This window comes from Ictidomys tridecemlineatus, chromosome 2 (assembly GCF_052094955.1).
Source record: "Ictidomys tridecemlineatus isolate mIctTri1 chromosome 2, mIctTri1.hap1, whole genome shotgun sequence".
NCBI lineage: Eukaryota > Metazoa > Chordata > Mammalia > Rodentia > Sciuridae > Ictidomys > Ictidomys tridecemlineatus.
In genome coordinates, this window is record NC_135478.1 from 204,907,073 (window position 1) to 204,925,383 (window position 18,311).

Sequence of the window (18,311 nt, forward strand, 5' to 3'; positions counted from 1 at the left end):
TCTGCCTTAAGCAGTTATTGAGAGAATTAAGTGATTAAAAAAGCCTCAGCTTAGTACCTGGTTCATTATTTTTCAACAAATGTTACTAGTATTACCAGTATTATTGTGACTTGCTACTGGAAAAAAATAGTTAAATCCAAATATCTAATTCCAAAATATATGACAGCAAATACTACTAAAGTGGAGTGACTTTGGAACATCAATAATCTCTTTTTTCTCATTATTATCTATTTATATGAGGAATGTAAAATAATTAAATTCATAGAAGGAAAGAATGAAATGGTAGTTATTGGGGGCTGTGGGAAAAGAATAAAAAATTACTCTCCAATAAACATCAAGTTTTCTTTAAACAATATGAATAAGCTAGAAATCTGCTGCACAACATTGTACCCTATTCAACCATATTGTGGGGCTAGGGATATAGCTCAGTTGGTAGAGTGTTTGCCTTTCATAGACAGGGCCCTGGGTTCAATCCCCAGCACAGAAAAAAAAAGTATTATACACTTAAATATTTAGGAGGGTATGGTATATTTCACGTAAAGTACTCTTACTATAATAAAAAAAAATTTAAAAAAAATCATGGTCTAGTATGAACAATATAACAGGGGATTGACAATCAAACTAGTTTATCATAGATAACCCAGCATTCCCTCTATAGCTGTAGAAAGAATGGAACAACTGGCAAAATTAAGAAGGGTACAAAGAAGAAGGACCTACATCATTTCACGTTCCAGAATACAAACCTTTCAAAGAATCTTGGTTTTGCCTTATTTGGTTCCTCCAGCAATCCTATAAGTCAAGCAAGCTTCCATGTTTGGTCTCATTAGAAGGCTGAAGACTCAAACCTGGAAACATTACATTGGCTTTATTAGTTTCCTTTCTTTATGAACTAGAACAAGTACTAGAAAACAGATCTATGGCCTCTTCTCAATGTTCTTTCTACTTCCCAAAGTTCTTATGTATGGATGGAGATTTGGGGGTCCAAGGATAGAAAAGGTCATTACCAGGTCAAGCTTAACCAATATAGATGGTAATCATGCTATGACTTACATAAGATTGTGGCTGTACAACCTCCCCATTGAGAGAGCACGGGGTTCCGTAAGAGGTATGGTGTGCTACAAAGAAGACAGTGGATCATGCCCCCTCCAGCCTTCTTTCCCAACTCAATAAAGCAGCCAATCCACCCCATATATTAAACACCAATCACATGCTTAGACTGTGGGTAAACTAAGGTACTAAAGCTGACCATGAGAAACCTGCATTGAACTGAATGCCAATGCTTTACCTACGAAACAACAATGAATAATGATTCTTATACTATTGTTTCCCGGACTCAAGAACTCTCTGTAGTAATATCATGCTTCCAGAGCTGTGGCAAGGATACTTGTGATACCATATGGAAATCACTAGCTCATTGCTGAGCACATAACAGCAGCTCCATGCACAGTAGCAGTATGAATAATAAGAAGGGCATCTGTAGTAGTGAAAGACAGCTGAATTTTGAATATTTAAGACCTTATGGGTTCAAATGGGAATTAAATATTATGGGAACACTCCTCTGTATTAGTTTGATATCTAGGTTCTGAAGTATAACCACAATAGGTTATATGTATTTGTTATCTAAATGAAAGCACTTTTTATATCAGTTTTCCAGGGCCACCACAACAAAATACAGGCTGGATAATTCAAACAACAGAATTTATTTTCTCACAGCTCTGGAGGCTAGAAGTCCAGGTCAATGGGTAGGAAGGCCTTTTTGTTTTTTTCTGAGTCCTCTCCAGTTGGATGACAAATGGCCTCCTTTTCACTGTGTTCACTTTGTTGTCTCTCTGCATGCATGTGTCTGTTGTTTTATGGTGTCCAAATTTCCCCTTCTGACAAGGGCAATAGTCATTGAATTCAGATCCACCCTACAGAACATATTTTAATCACATCTTTAAAGTGCTTAAATCCAAATATGGTGCCTTTGAGGTTCTAGGAGTAGAGACTTCAACATATCAATTTGTGGGGAGACTCACTTCAACCCATAATACCTTTTGGGGAGTCATAAACTCATAGAGACATATTAAGTACAATAAACTTTATTAATAATTAAGGACCCCAGTGAAAAAGGAAGTCTCCTTTAGCCAAAATGAGGGAGATAAGGAAACAGTCTGTCTACTGCAGAACAATTTGGCACCTTGAAAGTACAAAAGAATGTGGTATCACTCTATAGATTGTTGCAAGAGATTGGTTTCCTTTTCTAGAGGAGATAAATAGAATTTCTCACAAGGTATAAGCCAAGGACAGAGAGCTAGCACATGTCCTAATGTCTCAGTATCTGGAGAGATAGTCATTGAAACAAGCAAGTATCTTTATATAGGCCAATCATATAGAGCATTGATTTCTTTCCAGAGTGGTCACATAAAAGAGAATAGAGTGTCTAATAGTATGTATAGTGTCCATGGATTCAGTGAATTCCCTATCAAAATAAATATGCCAGTACTTTTAAAACACACATTATAAAAATAAATATTTATTAAAGTGCCACCATCAAGTGCATTTTCTGGTATACCCATAGTTGCTGCTTAAAAGTGTTATCTACAAAAGGTGTAATATGTAATGCTGAAAACTCTCACTACAAAAACTATGCAAGTTCCTTGACCTCTGCATCTCAAATCCCTCACATCTAATGTGAGATAATTCCAGTCCTATGTCACTGGAAAGTTCTGAGGATCATTTATTATGTAATTACCTAGAAATTCATAGTGAAATGCTTGATATAATGGAAGAAAGCAAAATTCCATTCCTTGACAGCTTTAGTAAAAAATAAAATAAAAACACAGGAAGTTGGGGCTGGGGATGTGGTTCAAGTGGTAGCACACTCGCCTAGCATGCATGAGGCACTGGGTTTGATTCTCAGCACCACATAAAAATAAAATAAAGATATCGTGTCCACCTAAAACTAAAAACTAAATATTAAAAAATACAGGAATTCTCTCAAGTTTTATTATCAGATAACAACAATAATTTTAGTATATGTACTAAATGTTGTCTACATATTCATACTAAAATTTTTCTTTATCTAAAATTAATACTGGATTCAGGGAGATAGACTAGGAATGACTTTTGATAATACAATCGGAGGGAATGAGGAACAATAGGAGTTCAAATGGAGAAGAGAACTTTTTATACCCAAAGGACGTAAAATCTACATATTATACATGCACATCAATGTTGATAGCAGCTCAGTTAAATAATAGATAAGGTATGGAACCAACCTAGTGTCCTAAAACAAATGAATGGATAAATAAAATGTGGCACACATACATAATGGAATATTTCTCAGCTATAAAGAAGAATGAAATTATGCTGGTAAGTGGAGAGAACTGTAGATTATCGTGCTAAGATAAATAAGCCAATTCCCCCAAAATCAAAGGTTGAATGTTCTCTCTAATATGTGGATGCTAGCCCATAACAAGGGAGGTGAGAGAGGGTAAGTATAGAAGTTCATTGGATTAGACAAAGGGGAATGAAGGAAAGGGAGGGGGAACTGGAATAGGAAAGACAGTAGAATGAGTCCAACATAACTTTTCTATGCTCATCTATGAATACACAACCAGTGTAACTCTACATCATGTTCAACACAAGAATGGAGTCTAGGGCTGGGGATGTGGCTCAAGCGGTAACGCGCTCACCTGGAATGCGTACGGCCCGGGTTCGATCCTCAGCACCACATACCAACAAAGATGTTGTGTCCACCGAGAACTAAAAAATAAATATTAAAAACTCTCTCTCTCTCTCTCTCTCTCTCTCTCTCTCTCTCTCTCTCTCTCTCTCTCTCTCCTCTCTCACTCTCTCTTTAAAAAAAAAGAATGGAGTCTAAATTGTAATGGGTTGCACTATATATATATATATATATATATATATATATATATATGGTCATAATATACCCTACTGTCATGTATAATTAAAAACAACAAATAAAAAATAATTTCATGACAAATGTCACAAGACAAGAGAACTGTGCACAAATTTTATTACTATCATCCACTGTGAAGACTCCTTCTCAGAAATTGTTTGGCTCAGTTGACTCAGACTTTGTATAAAACATATACTATGGGGGAAAATATTTCATGTGAATCCATCAAGATTTTCCATTTCAAGGAATCTAAGACTCCAGTAACAACAAAAATGTAGTAAAAAAGGAAATTTTTGCTGTTGTTTGCTTTTTTGTAAACACACACAAAAAATGAATTTAATCAATCAAGTAAACATTCTTTAGAAATTGAAGTCACATTGTCTTCAGGAGGATTTATAAAATTTAACTTAGGGTATGTATGTGCAAGTGTTTGAGAATAACAGAGGTAAGTTATGTTTCACCTAAGATTATTACTCTGATACACCACTCCTCTTATTGAATATAAATATGGTATAATTCAGCCTACTCAAATCACAAGAGTTTTTGTCTTTTAGCTAGTATACTTGTGTAGTAGTTATTGTTGCTCTATCAGCGCAACAGCTGTTGCATGAATCAATGATGGAATAAAAAGAACTAAAATTAAGTCACAGGTTTAATTATGTAGCTGATGTATATCTCTTCTAAGCTTAGAGAGGTTTTATAATTTTTCAAACTAACCAAAAATTACATGTAACTTTTCTTTAAGTTACATAGCTATGGAAAATTTAAAAACAATTTCTATTATTCTTAACATAAATATAAACATTATCATCAATATGATTGAATATTTTAGGACTCATGGAGTAAGAGCAGTCATTGATTTTTTTCAAATATTTCATGGTTTTGGCATATCAAAAACAATTTTATAGGCATTTTCTATAGTTTCCAATTTCATTTATTTCAAAGGAAATGTGATTATGTTTTACTGATGCAATTAACCCTACCTCAATTTCTTAACTTTGTTTGATCTCATTAGCACATTTTTTCCCTGTAACTCACAGAGAGATTCAAAAATCCTTTCCAAAAGTCTCCAAAATAGTCATATTGTTAAACTTGAAGCTTCATATATGGAGGTTCTAACAAGAAAATAATTTATCTAATATGACACACTTAGTTTGATAATACAAAAAAATGATGTCAAAGTTTCTATAAAGATCAGCCCTTGAATTCACACAGTCCCAGTTTTATCCCCTCCATAGTTTTGCATAAGAATGTTGTTCTCTCTTTGTGTCATAATTAGTAATAGTTTCACATGTTCTGTATGGTTTATAATCCAACACTTTAAGAGTGTAATTGCAGAAAAAAAAATAGAGCCAAATGCAGATACCAACTATAGAGTAACCTACTCCTAATTCTTCAAAAGCCAAACCAAACAAAAATTCTCTAGTAGTGATATGAAAGTGGCAAGTAGAAGCTCATCATATTCTATGATGAAATTAAATGCTGGCTACTAATATCACCCAATTAACTTTGCAGTATTCAAAATTCACAGCTAAGGAGCAAAATAATGCAAATCCTTACCTTTTTATAATCTTACAGTTAATTGAAACTCACCAAAATGTTTAGTTTCCCTAAAATGATTGATGGTGATTTTATAAGTGACTCAAAAGGTAATTCTAGTGATAAGTCAAACTTTATTTTCTACTCATTTAATGCTTTTGAGCCATAATTCAAATATGCCACTAATTATATTAAGTATAATTATATATTAATATGATTATATTAACTAATATAATTATATTAAGTATGGAACATAAATAAGTATCCAACATGGTCTTGTGAGGCTTTCAACATAATAAATCTAGTTGTAATTATATGCAAGATGGTGGTCATAGCCACCAATCTCTGAGTGCAATGACTTCTATGAAGTTAAGCTCTTAGCCCGTGATAAGGTCAGAATTAGTTACCTAAATTTATACCTCTTCCCAAATGAAACAACTTGCCTTGCAGTAGAAAGAGTAGGTTCTTCTAATGTTAAGGCAAACATAATAGGTACAAAAAAATAAATAAGTAAATGAGACATCTTTCTCTAAAAAGGATAATATTTATTATTACTTTAAATCAGGACTACAAACTTTGCTTCGAATGAGTAGAGAGTCTGCAAAGAAAAGTGGCTGATATCTAAGTATAATAACAAGGTAGAATATAATTAAATACAATAAAAGGGGGGCAGAGTATGGCATGTAGTTCAGAAAAGGAAGAAAATATACTCTTCTGCAAAATCTGATATATTCCATTGGAATAAGATAATTTGAGGTGTGTGAAGCATCTGGTAGGATTAGGATCCATGGAGCTGAGAAAGGCATTCTAGGTAGAGGGAATATTATAAGCAAAGCCACAGAACTGAAAATTTCTGAGGTATATACCATGTCCAGAGGACACATGGACCAGGACCATTGGTAAAGCATGCCATATATGAAGGAAAAACTGAGTGATCATTTTGGAGGAGAGTGAGAACATGCAAGGAAGGAAAAGTTTGCAAGATTTATCAGTGGCCCTGTTAAAACCCCCATCCTCCTGATGCATAGGAATGTACATAATATAAAGATAGTATTTGCTTTCAATTCCCCTAGAACCACTTTATTATCTACACACTATGTGGGGTAGCTATACAATCTTTTGTTTAGTTAATTATTCTGGTTAAAAAGTATGATAAAGCTTCTCTTATCTCCCCTAGGGGGATAAATGGTTACAGCCTAATTAGGTTAAGTTAAGCAATAAAGATGTGCCCCAAAACCTGTCCCTTCATTAACAATATCCATATCAATAGGGACAAACCCCAAACCTTAGAAAAATCTTTAGATCCCCAAAGCTGTAAACAGTAGAGTTTACTCATTCCTTGAAAAGGTGATTTTACATTCCAAAAAGTGAGAATTTGAGATCCTTTTCTTTGCATCTGAAAATATCAAAGATATTTTTCTTTCTCCTTTGAGAAGGAAGAAGAAGAGTTGGCAAATCCATTGGAACATTTCCACCTGTCTTCAACTGATGCAACTCACCACTTGTCTAGAAAGTTTCCATGACAGCACCTCAGGTTGCCTACAGTGTTACCATCCCTCTGGTTATCAATACAGAATTCATCCTTGACCCAGATAGCTTGTCTTTTTTGCAGGATCAAAATGATGGTAGACAGGTACATACAAATGAGAAGGGTAACATCTCAGAGCCTTCACGAGTCCTTATAAAACAGAGTCATACATAAAGAATTTTCACCAGAAGCCAAAAGTATTAATTTGAAAATGCTTCCTTTTGAACATTCTATACCATCCAAGAGTTGCAGAAAAGTGATACCTTATGTCAGCAAATATTACAACTTTTGCCAGATAACAGGAGCTTCTTAAAGGGATAATTCTACAAAATGTAGCTACAGTCTGTGCTAGAGAATGTAGAAGGAGGTGAAAATCAGAACAAAGGTTGAAACCTGGAACAATTTAATGGTTCAATAAAACTCAATTCAATTCAGTTAATCCAACTTTTGTGGAAACTATATATTTATCTCCCCAAAAGATTACATAGATGATAACATCAAGATATGTATGTTTGTCTACATATCAGGAATACTGCTTTCAGTGTACTGATACTTTTTCTAGCAATACAAGACAAATACACACCTGAACTATGCTGGTGATAAGATTTTTAGTTCTAGATAATATGTTCTAGAGATGGGTAGGAAGGGAAAACTCAATGTGGGTGGGAGACCATGTTCCTTAAGGAGGAATGGGTGTTCACAAAGACCCTCTTCCTTCTCCACTATATAATTAGTAAATTATTACTCGCAAAATGGAACCAATTATTCTGTAACTGCTTGCATGCCACCCTCAATACACTCAAACTCCCTGTTGTCAAATAACATTAGAACAGGCTGGACTGACCAAGTTTAGAATATACCTAGGAATGTACACAAAATTCTCTTGTTATTCTCATTCTAGATCCTTGTACCTCTGGGCTGTTGAGTAAAATAAACTTCAGTTTGATCTTAGAAAGCTTACTTACTTGGTCCCCCTTACTGGGGACCACAGGAATGTCAGTGTGTTGGGCAGAGGTGAATAATCAGCAGTATGTACACACCTAAAATTGCTGGTGATTTTCAACTTTGGCCATGAATACAGAAAGTGACAGAAAAAAAAAAAAAAAACATTGACAGAGGTTCCCTAAGGAATTGCAAGCTGCCAAGTTAGAAAAAGATGAATTGTTTCTTCATGAAGAAGTAATAGCAACAATAGACATAGAGTGGGGAAATTGAGGTATCTAATTGATTTTTTAAATTATGTAAACAAACAAGAGTATATTCAGTATAGGAAAAGAACCACTATCTTATAGTGTAGTTAAGTGGTACTTGGCTGTAATCTCAGCTACTCTAAAGGCTGAGAAAGTAAGATTACAGATCGGAAGCAAAACCCTATTTCTTTTTTTTTTTTTTTTTAGTTTTTTTTCCCCATGCCTTTATTTTTATTTTATTTTTTTAATTTTTTTATTGGTTGTTCAAAACATTACAAAGCTCTTGAAATATCATATTTCATACATTAGATTCAAGTGGGTTATGAACTCCCATTTTTACCCCAAATACAGATTGCAGAATCACATGGGTTAGATGCACCTCGGTAGCAGATAACCAATGAGCTGTATCCCAGTACTGGGGGAAAAAAGTTTCTGGATTAAAGAGCAAAAAGCAATAATTCTATTGTCTCTTAGATCCATTTTTTTTTAATTCAATAACTTGACTCTAATTTTAAATAAATTGCAAGATTTTTTCAGAAAAAAAATAAGATGCCAAAAATTAAAATGAATCAGATACCAAAATTGCCTTTAGTTGAACAATAGCATTGAAACTGAAAACATGCTGGAGACATAAGGAATTCTGATTCATAGTGGAAATTATTGAGTGATTACTTCTTGTTAATAAAAGAAAATGTTAATAAGAATATAGCTCTTAGTGTCTTTTACTTGTCAAGGACTGAGATCACTGCCATCCATTGATGAAGAGAAATTGTTTCATAATTTTTGGTTGTAAATGAACCCAATACCTTTATTTATTTTTAAAAAATATATTTTAGTTGTAAATCAATCTTTTATTTTATTTTATTTTTTATTTTTTAATTTATATGCAGTGCTGAAGATAGAACTCAGGGCCTCACACATGCCAGGCAAGCACTCTACCACTGAACCACAACTCCAGCCCCCAATATCTTTATTTTGATTTATTTATTTTTATGTGATGCTGAGGCTCAAACCCAGTGCCTCCTACATGCCAGGCAAGTGCTCTACCACTGAGACACTACCCTAGCCCAAAAGAAACTTTTTAACTGTACCAAATCAGGATGCTTTTATGCTGCTGCCTAGTTGCAAATTGGAGACTATATCAGGCACAGGTCTTCATAAACTTTAAAGTTTTAAACAGTAACAAATCCAGTTTGGTCTGAATAGTGCTTATTTTTTTTCCACTGAGGTTCTTTTTTTAAGTTAATTTTTTTATTTATATATGACAGCGGAATGCATTACAATTTTTATTACACACATAGAGCACAATTTTTCATATCTCTGGTTGTATACAAAGTATATTCACACCAATTCATGCCTTAATACATGTACTTTGGATAATAATGTCCATCACATTCCACGGTCATTTCTAAACCCTTGCCCCTTCCCTTCCCTGAATATTGTATTTTTTGTTTGCAGATGTATCATTACTGTTAAAGAATTTGTTTGTTTTTATATAGGTGTCTTCTAAAAATACATTAGGCTTACTGATTTGATGCTAAGATATTACTTGATAAACAGGGAATTTTAAAACTTTTAGTTATCTGATTACAGTTTTACCTGTGAAAGGCAGGCACTTTGTCTCTCACAATCTTCCTTTCCTGCTCTATTTCCAAGATTCGTAATAAATTTTACTTTTAAGATTTCAAGACCCCCAAATACTCAGAATGCATTTACTACTGTTTCCCTCTTGAGAAGATGGAAATAAATTCATGGTACTATTTTTCTCAAGTATATCCAGTAATACTGCTGCATAAATTTCTTCTCAACATGAATTATATTACTTCAATAAGCTTGCCAAATTCCAATTTTAAAAAACTTGCCAAGAATGGTGCCAGATGGCTTTTAAAATGGTAATATTAATGAATACAAAGTTCATATCCTAACAGAGTCCTCAAAAAAATGACTAAGATTATTGAGATTTATGGCTCAATTTTGAATTTCTGATTCAGGTTGTTTTTCCATAGTTACACTGGTTTGAGAATGTTTAATTTCATTCATAGTGTTATCTTAGAGTTTTCTTCTGAATCATAGTTGGCTTGAGAGAAATTTTTCTCAACTGATGTGTTGGATATTCTTTTCAAATTTCTTTCAGTAAATCAAAAGTAAATCAATATGAATCTGTTAATTGTATCCTTTTGCGTATGTGTATGTGTATGTATGTGTGTGTTTTGGTATTTTACAAGATTTGTTTAATGATCCCTGTCTCTCCATTTAGCCAAATCCAGAAAATTTCGTGGGTTTATTTGTGATAGGGGTAGGCAGTGGGATTGTGTATCCTCTAAGTTTGCGTTCCATTCCCCATCTCTTTGCAGAACCCCAATTCCTTTCTTTATTACCCAATCCCAGAGGTACCTCCCTTTTGCCTCCCTTCTCCCCAGAAGCTAGATATTTCAAACACTGCCTTTTCAAACTGTGAGAACGCTCACATCTTTCTTTTGTGGTTCATGCTCAGACATACCTGGATGCTATTTTATTATTTTCAGAGTAAGGGTAGAGTTTTAGTCAGCCTTTTCACTACTGTGACTAAAGGACCCAACCAAAACAATTTTATGGGGAATAAAAGTTTATTTGGGAGCTCACGGTTTCAGAGGTCTTACTCCATAGAAGGCCAGCTCCATTCCTTGGGGCTCAAGGTGAAGCTGAACATCATGGCGGAAAAGTGTGGCAGAGGAAAAAGCTCATATGGTGATCAGAAAACAGAGAGAAAGTCTCCACTTGCCAGATACAAATATATACCCCAATTCCCACCTCCTCCAGACACACCCTACCAATTACTACTCAGTTAATCCCTACCAAGGGATGAATTCACTGATTGAGTTAATACACCCACAACCCTTTGAACCTTTTTGCATTGTCTCACACATGAGTTTTTGCGGGACACCTCACATCCAAACCACAACAGGTGAACTTAGTTTTTCTGTCAGAGATTTTAGAGTGCCTCATTTCCATGTTTTCCCAGCAGTCTTTCCAGGTCTATGTTTGCTTTCCAAAATCATCTTGTGGGGGAGTTGGGATAGGTCAGGAGCGTGAGAGACAACATACTAAAATACAATGATGTTTATTTTTTTCCTACAGCTATTTGCAGTGTGGTCATCCTCTATTCAAATTATGTGATAGAAGAAGTTTTTGTGTAATTTCATTTTTCCTTCTTGTTTTTCTATATTATGCTAGAAAGAAACATTGAAAGACAAGAACCTACACAAAGGCTACAATTGTGTTTGCATATCTTCTTTTTAACCTATCAAAGTCCTTATATTTAAGATATTGTTTTATAGGCAGCATATAGTCAGGGTTTTTTAACGCATTATGATAATCTCTGTATTTTTATTGGTTGACTTACAACATTTATATTTAATATTGTTATTGATATAGTTAGGTTAATGTATCATATTGTTTGTTTTTTTGATTGTTCCATACATTATTTGTTCATTTTTTCTTTATTGCTAGCTTATGTATTAATTGCAATTTGATATAATACTACTGAATATTCATTACTAATTTATTCATATTTCTTTGTAAAAATAGTTTCATTAAGATGCATAATGTATATCTTGGGTTTTTTCATAATATAAATATAAACTGATATAACTGACATTCTTTCAATTATCACCTCTAATTCATTATTATAAGTACCACCATTATTATAACTTTTATTTTATATGAATCATAATACATTGGTATTATTATCAATTATAATGATAAATAGGAAAAATGTTTATATTAATTTTTATCATTTGAGAACTTTAATTTTGTGGATAGATCCAAATTTCTATTTAGTCTCATGATTTTTTTGCTTAAAGTACTTTTTTTGAGGGGGGGCGGTCAGACTTACCAGGGATTGAACTCAGGGGCACTAAACCACTGAGCCACATCCCCATCCCTATTTTGTATTTTATTTAGAGACAGGGTCTTACTGAGTTGCTTAGTACCTCACTTTAGCTGACGCTGGCTTTGAACTTGCATCCTCTTGCCTTAGCCTCCCAAGCCATTGGGATTACAGGTATCCGCCACCATATCAGCTAAAGGATTTCTTCTATGATACATTATAGCAGAGGCAATTTACTGATAGAAACAAATTCATTGCACTATTGGTTTTAATTTTTAAAAAATTAATTTTGACTTCATTTTAAAGAGATATTTACTGTGGCTAGAATTCCAGGTTGATTTCTTTTTAAGCTTTAAAGATGTTACTCTATTCTGGTTACAGTTTGTGACAAGAACTCTGCCATAATACTTATCTTTTATCCTCTATATAGAAAGTATCTTTTTCTCTGCCTGACTTCAGTGGATTCATTTTATCTTTGCTTTGCAGCTATTATTAATCAGACATTCTGAAAAATTACAAAATAGTCTTTGCAGGTAAGTTTTTACATAATATTTCTAAACTTGGGGCACTGTTAGAAATAACTTAATTTCTAAGTAAATACCTGAGTCCCTGAGAATTCTACTGATTACTTTAGTCTAGAAATAATATGAAATATTTTTGTAGCTGTATTAGCATTTCATCTAACAATACTAGGAAGAACTAAGTATCTCTTTAGAATTTAGACTATAAATTGTAAAGATGCAATCTAAAAATCCAACAAAAGATTGTACACTATAAAAGACATTGTAATAATAGACCATACTTTGGGATATTTTTAAAATGCATATATGAAAACAGATCCACAAGAAATAGAACCAGACATGAGAAAAATAAAGAAAATAAGTAATGCCAAAGCCTACATGGCTGTTAATTCAGAAAACTGGCAGAGAGTGATGGGTGATTAAGAACATTTAGAGAGGAAAGCAGGATCAGGTGGGACACTGATTTGGGTAGAGGAGCAATGATCCAGAGCTGGTTCATATGTTTATTATATAGGGTCTTACAATTAGGAAGTTAAAGACTATAGATAGAAGCATTGTTTTTTTGTGTGTGTACTAGGAAGTTACAAAACTAGAAACATTTTTATAGTTATTCTACTATTGCAATGCTAGGAGCTTCCTGTGGTACCCAGGAAGCCCATTGTCCAAAGTTTCTACTAAGGGGGCAGGCTTACAGGTCACAGCACTGGTGAAACTTTGTAGTTATATTGCTAGGCTCAGAATACTCTATCCTTGGGAACTGGAGTCTAAAATGTAGGCCAAGACTGATGCAGGTTCCATGCTTTGCATAGAGTCTTCATGGACAGGGTGTCATCATACCAACTGGGCAATATTGACCTGTATTTTTTGTACTGGAAGTTCCCAGTGTTTATAGGAGCACAAAACAACCAAAGACTGATCCAGATCACCGCACTCCACAATATAATATACATTAGAAAATATTCATTTTATTATCACACACAATTGCTCTTTATACAATGGTTTATAACGTTCTGGAACAACAATATTTATATCCTTCCAGTGTTGTAAATGGATTGTGATTTTAGGATCTTAGAATATCCTGATGTACAATTTCTTTCTTTTATTAAATTCTTCAACACAACTGAATCTGCTTTCTTTAAGAAGAAGCAAAGTTTCTCTTCCATAAAGTGCTAAAAATCACGTTTAATCCTGAATTTTGAGAAAAGAGACACAATTAAAAGTTCATTATAATATTATATAATCTTTCAAAATGTATTAAGGAATGGTGGGTTTATGCTGTTATTAGGTAATCCTATATACCTCACACCAGGATAGAGAAATAAAGACCAAATTAGGTTACAAGAGTATAAAGAATAAAAAGACATGGGGCACCCTCAGGAAAGCTGAACTACAAAAACATTTGCTTGGCATCAGCTTTTGGCATTAGATATCACCAAAAAAAAAGACTTTTTAGAAATTATAGACATGCTTACTTTACTAATTTTACATCCCAAAAGTCTTTCCATATTTATCTGAGAAAATCCATATGCCTTCTAAACTATACCTTTATAAAAGAGTATATTAGTTTTCTGGGGTTAACATAACAAAATATCACAAACCGACTAGCTTACCTAGGAGAAATGCACTGTTGCACAGTTCTGAGGTCTAGAAGTCTGAGATCAAGCTATCAGAAAATTCAATTTCTTCCGAGGGCTTCTGGTGGGTTCCTAGTAATCTTTGACATTTTCAGTCTCTGTCTTCATCATAACATGACACTGTCCTTGTGTGCTGGTCATTGTCCAAATTTCTTCTTTTTCTAAGAACTATGTTCATGTGTAAGAGCCCACCTTACCCCAGTGTATTCTCATCCAAATATCACTAATTACAACCACAAAGATCCTATGTCCAAATAAGTTCCCCGTCTGAGGTACGGGGGTCAGGACTTAGAATATGAATTTTGAGGCAACACAGTTCAACCAATAGGAAAGTTTATCTTCAGTTCCAAATGTAGGATGGTTTTGAAGTTTTACCAAATACATTACTTGCAGGGTGATTGCTAACTTACAAATAAACATTTAAGCAGTGAATTTTGAGGTAAATCCTATTTTTTTTCATTGAAAAACATTTAAATTCTAAAACTAAAGAATCAAATTGATTTTTACTATATTGATTTAAACTCATGAATTTAGAGACATTGAGATAGAATATAAGGAAGCTTTATCTAAAATTCATTCTAAACAATTACATACAATATACCAAACCAGGTATTTAGAATAAAAAATAAATGTTAAATTCACTAAAATGATATGATTTTAATTGCAATTTAATATTAATTTAATATGAATATTAAATATACCATGGTACATATTATTAATTTTTAATTTTGATAATTGTTTAAACAAAAATGAGTTAAATGGTATACATCATAAATTTATGTATTTAGAAATTTTTATGTAATTCTGCCTTGCTCATAAATATCTGGAAAGGGTGCCTAAGACTCAATAGGATTTGCTGCGTTTTCTCCAAATAGTGGTTGGAAAATGTCTGTAGAAAATAGTCAATTTGCATGAGAGCTTAAGGATGCAGAGCAGATGTAGACAGCAACCCTCAACTCTTCCTTGCCTATAAATGAAGCAGTAAAAGAGCTGGTGACAAGACAGAACCCTGAGAAGGCAGCCAGTAGAGAACCTCACCCATGCACAATGAAGTTCACCCCACAAAAGGGCCTACAGAGAAGTGTCTCAAAGACATTTGCCCCCACCCAATATGCCCAATACAAACCCGTTGATCTGTGATTTATGTATTCCAGAGGGGTCAACAGACTTCAACTTACCATGGGCCACCCAGCACCACTTCAGCCAGACCACAGTGCCTCTACCTTAGACCAGCTCACCCGCACACTCTAAAATACACATTCGGCAGCCCACAGTGGGATTTGACAGCAATAGATAAGTAGAGGTTTTCTTTAGGAGGCACATAAGACTGCACACTGGAAAGGGAGTAAACTGGCTGCTAAGTCGCAGACAATTGGAAACTGTGTACTGTGACCCACAGAGCTAGTGGGTACCTGAACACACCAGAGATTGGAAGGGGGATCCTTGAATTGTATCAGAGAAGAGCTGGTATAATTACCACCTTTACACTCAGGGAAACTTAGAGGTAAAGCTGAGGAGTGGCAGGTGTTTTCAAAAGGTCCCAAATCCTGATGAAATTCAAATCAGGAAGAATCAACAAGAAATCTCCCTACCTTAAATAGCTTGAGATTTATATATGTCATAAATAGCTCTAATGTCAGTTTTGATCTTGAAGATATTACTTTTCATATTTAATCAATAGATGTTCCCTTATTATTTCATATGACATCCCTCAACCCAATGGAATATATTTCTTCCCACATTTTATATTATTAACTGAAATAATCCTATCTTTGCTTTCTGAGCTCAGGTTTACCCTTGATTCTCTGGTCTCTCTTTATTCCTCTTGTATTACCTGATCCTGCCTCAAATTCTCCCGTTTTTTCTTTTAATCCTAGATTGTGTTTTTTCTTTCTTTTATTTTTTTCTTTGCATATATCTTCACTTTTGCAGTACCTACGGAGTTCAATAAAAAGTTTACTACCTTTAATAACTCACTTCTCAACCTATTCAAGAAGATTACTACAATTTTCTACTTGGGTTGGATGGACTGAGGAGAACATTTTATATAAGTATTTTCCTTCTATAGCTTATGGCTTTGCTCTGAAGTGATTGGAGTTAATAGTGCTTTATATCTTCTCTCAAAGTGCTGCTGAATACTGGGCATAGCAGAGGGTACATATGGAGTAATGAATCAATACATATATATTCACCCTCTCTGGGGCATTTAAGAAAAAGAAACTCACTAAATAGTCATTTACATAAGAGTGAAAGAGAGAATCATCAGATGGGAAGAAATACAAACAGTATAAAAAGGAAAGCTAACAAATAACCCCAAACAGCCCACAACACTTTAACAATTAATCCCATTGACATCACAGTGTAGGACATGTCAGATAAAGAATTTAGAAAGTTCGTAGCTAAACTGTTTAATAAGCCAAAGATGATGAAAGGATTGAACTACGGGTGAATATACAAGAATTGAAAGAACCTTTCAATATAGAGAGATTCTGAAAAAACAACCAAGGGAAAACACAATAAATCAAATTAAAATTTCAGGTGAAAATCTTACCCATAGATTAGAACACATAGAAAAAGAATTATCGGGCCTCAAAGACAAAGCATATGATCTTTAAAACAAAGTTGACAATGAAGTAAATGTTAAGAGACCATTACCAGAATATTCAAGAAATCTGGACAACATTAAGAAATCAAATCTAGGAATCATTGACATAGAAAAAGACACTGAGATACAAACTAAAGGAAAACAACTTTTTCAATGAAATAATACCAGAAAGTTTTTCAAATCTTAGGAATAAGAAGAAAATCCAAATACAAAAGGCATTCAGGACTCCAAATAGACAAAATATAAAAGCTCCTCTCCAAAACATATCATGATTAAAATGCCTAATATAAAAAAAATAATATTTTAAAAGCTACGATAGAAAAATACCAGGTCACATTTGGAGGTCAGCCAATTACTTTCTTCAGATCTGTCAGCCCTAATTTTAAAACTATGAGGGCTTGGAACAATATACCAAGTCATAAAAGATAATGGGTGCTAACCCAGATTACTAAATCCAGCTAAAGTAACCTTTAGAATTTAAGATAAAATGAAATATTTATGATAAGCAGAAATTAAAAGAACTCATAACCACCAAGACAATGCATACACACACACACAAAAGAAAAAACACTTAATGAACTATTACACAGAGAAGAAATAAAAAATAAACATCATTGTCTGGTAAATGTATTTTTTGGTAACTGGAGAATATCACGTAAGTGAAATAAACCAGAGTCAGAAAAATCAAAGGTTGAATATTTCTTCTCATATGCAAAATCCAGAGCAAAATAAGGGAAAAAATGGGTGAGGAGTTCTCCATGAAAGAAGGAAGAAAAATAGAGTAGAAAAAGGAGGGAGAGAGGAGGGACAAGAAAAAGGAAGAACTGCAGAATGAAATTTACCAAATTATGCTATGTACATATATGAATATACCACAGTGAACTTCATCTTTGTGTGTGTGTGTGTGTGTGTGTGTGTGTGTGACCAATTGGAGAAACATAAATAAATAGAAGGAAGACCAGGAGAGTAGAGAGAGAACAGAGGAAGGAATGAATGGAGGAAAAGTAGAAGTACTAGGGATTTAAATGGAGCAAATTAAACCCTGTGCATGTATAATTATGTCAAAATGAACACTACTATTGTGTAAAATTATAATGTATGCTATGGTTTATACATGAAGTATCCCCCCAAATACTCATGTGTGAAACAACGCAAAAATTTTCAGAAGTGAAATGATTCATTTTTGCGAGATATAACCCAATCAGTGGAATAGTCCACTGACATTGATTAAATGGGTGGTAATTTTAGGCAGGTAGGGTGTGAAAGAGGAAGAAGGTCACTGAGGCCATGACTTTGAGATTTATATTTTGTACCTGGTGAACAAAGCTCTCTCTCTCTCTCTCTCTCTCTCTCTCTCTCTCTCTCTCTCTCTCTGCTTCCTGATTGCTGTATCCTAAGCTATTTTCCTTCTTCATGCCCTTCCACCTTGATGGTCTGCATCACCTTGGACCAGAGCTCTGGAGTTGGCTTACCATGGATTGCACATTTGAAACCATGAGCCAAAATAATCTTTTCTTCTTCTATG

At 34.0% G+C, this 18,311-nt stretch overlaps 1 long non-coding RNA gene across 1 annotated transcript; it reads right to left on the reverse strand.

Annotated features, from left to right (window-relative positions):
• Window positions 1–743: 743 nt before the first annotated feature.
• On the reverse strand, window positions 744–3,835 carry LOC144370321 (uncharacterized). The gene is made up of 2 exons (XR_013430299.1): window positions 3,678–3,835; window positions 744–845 (listed from the first exon to the last, which is right to left on the reverse strand). It is a non-coding gene; the product is annotated as an uncharacterized LOC144370321 (long non-coding RNA).
• Window positions 3,836–18,311: the final 14,476 nt, after the last annotated feature.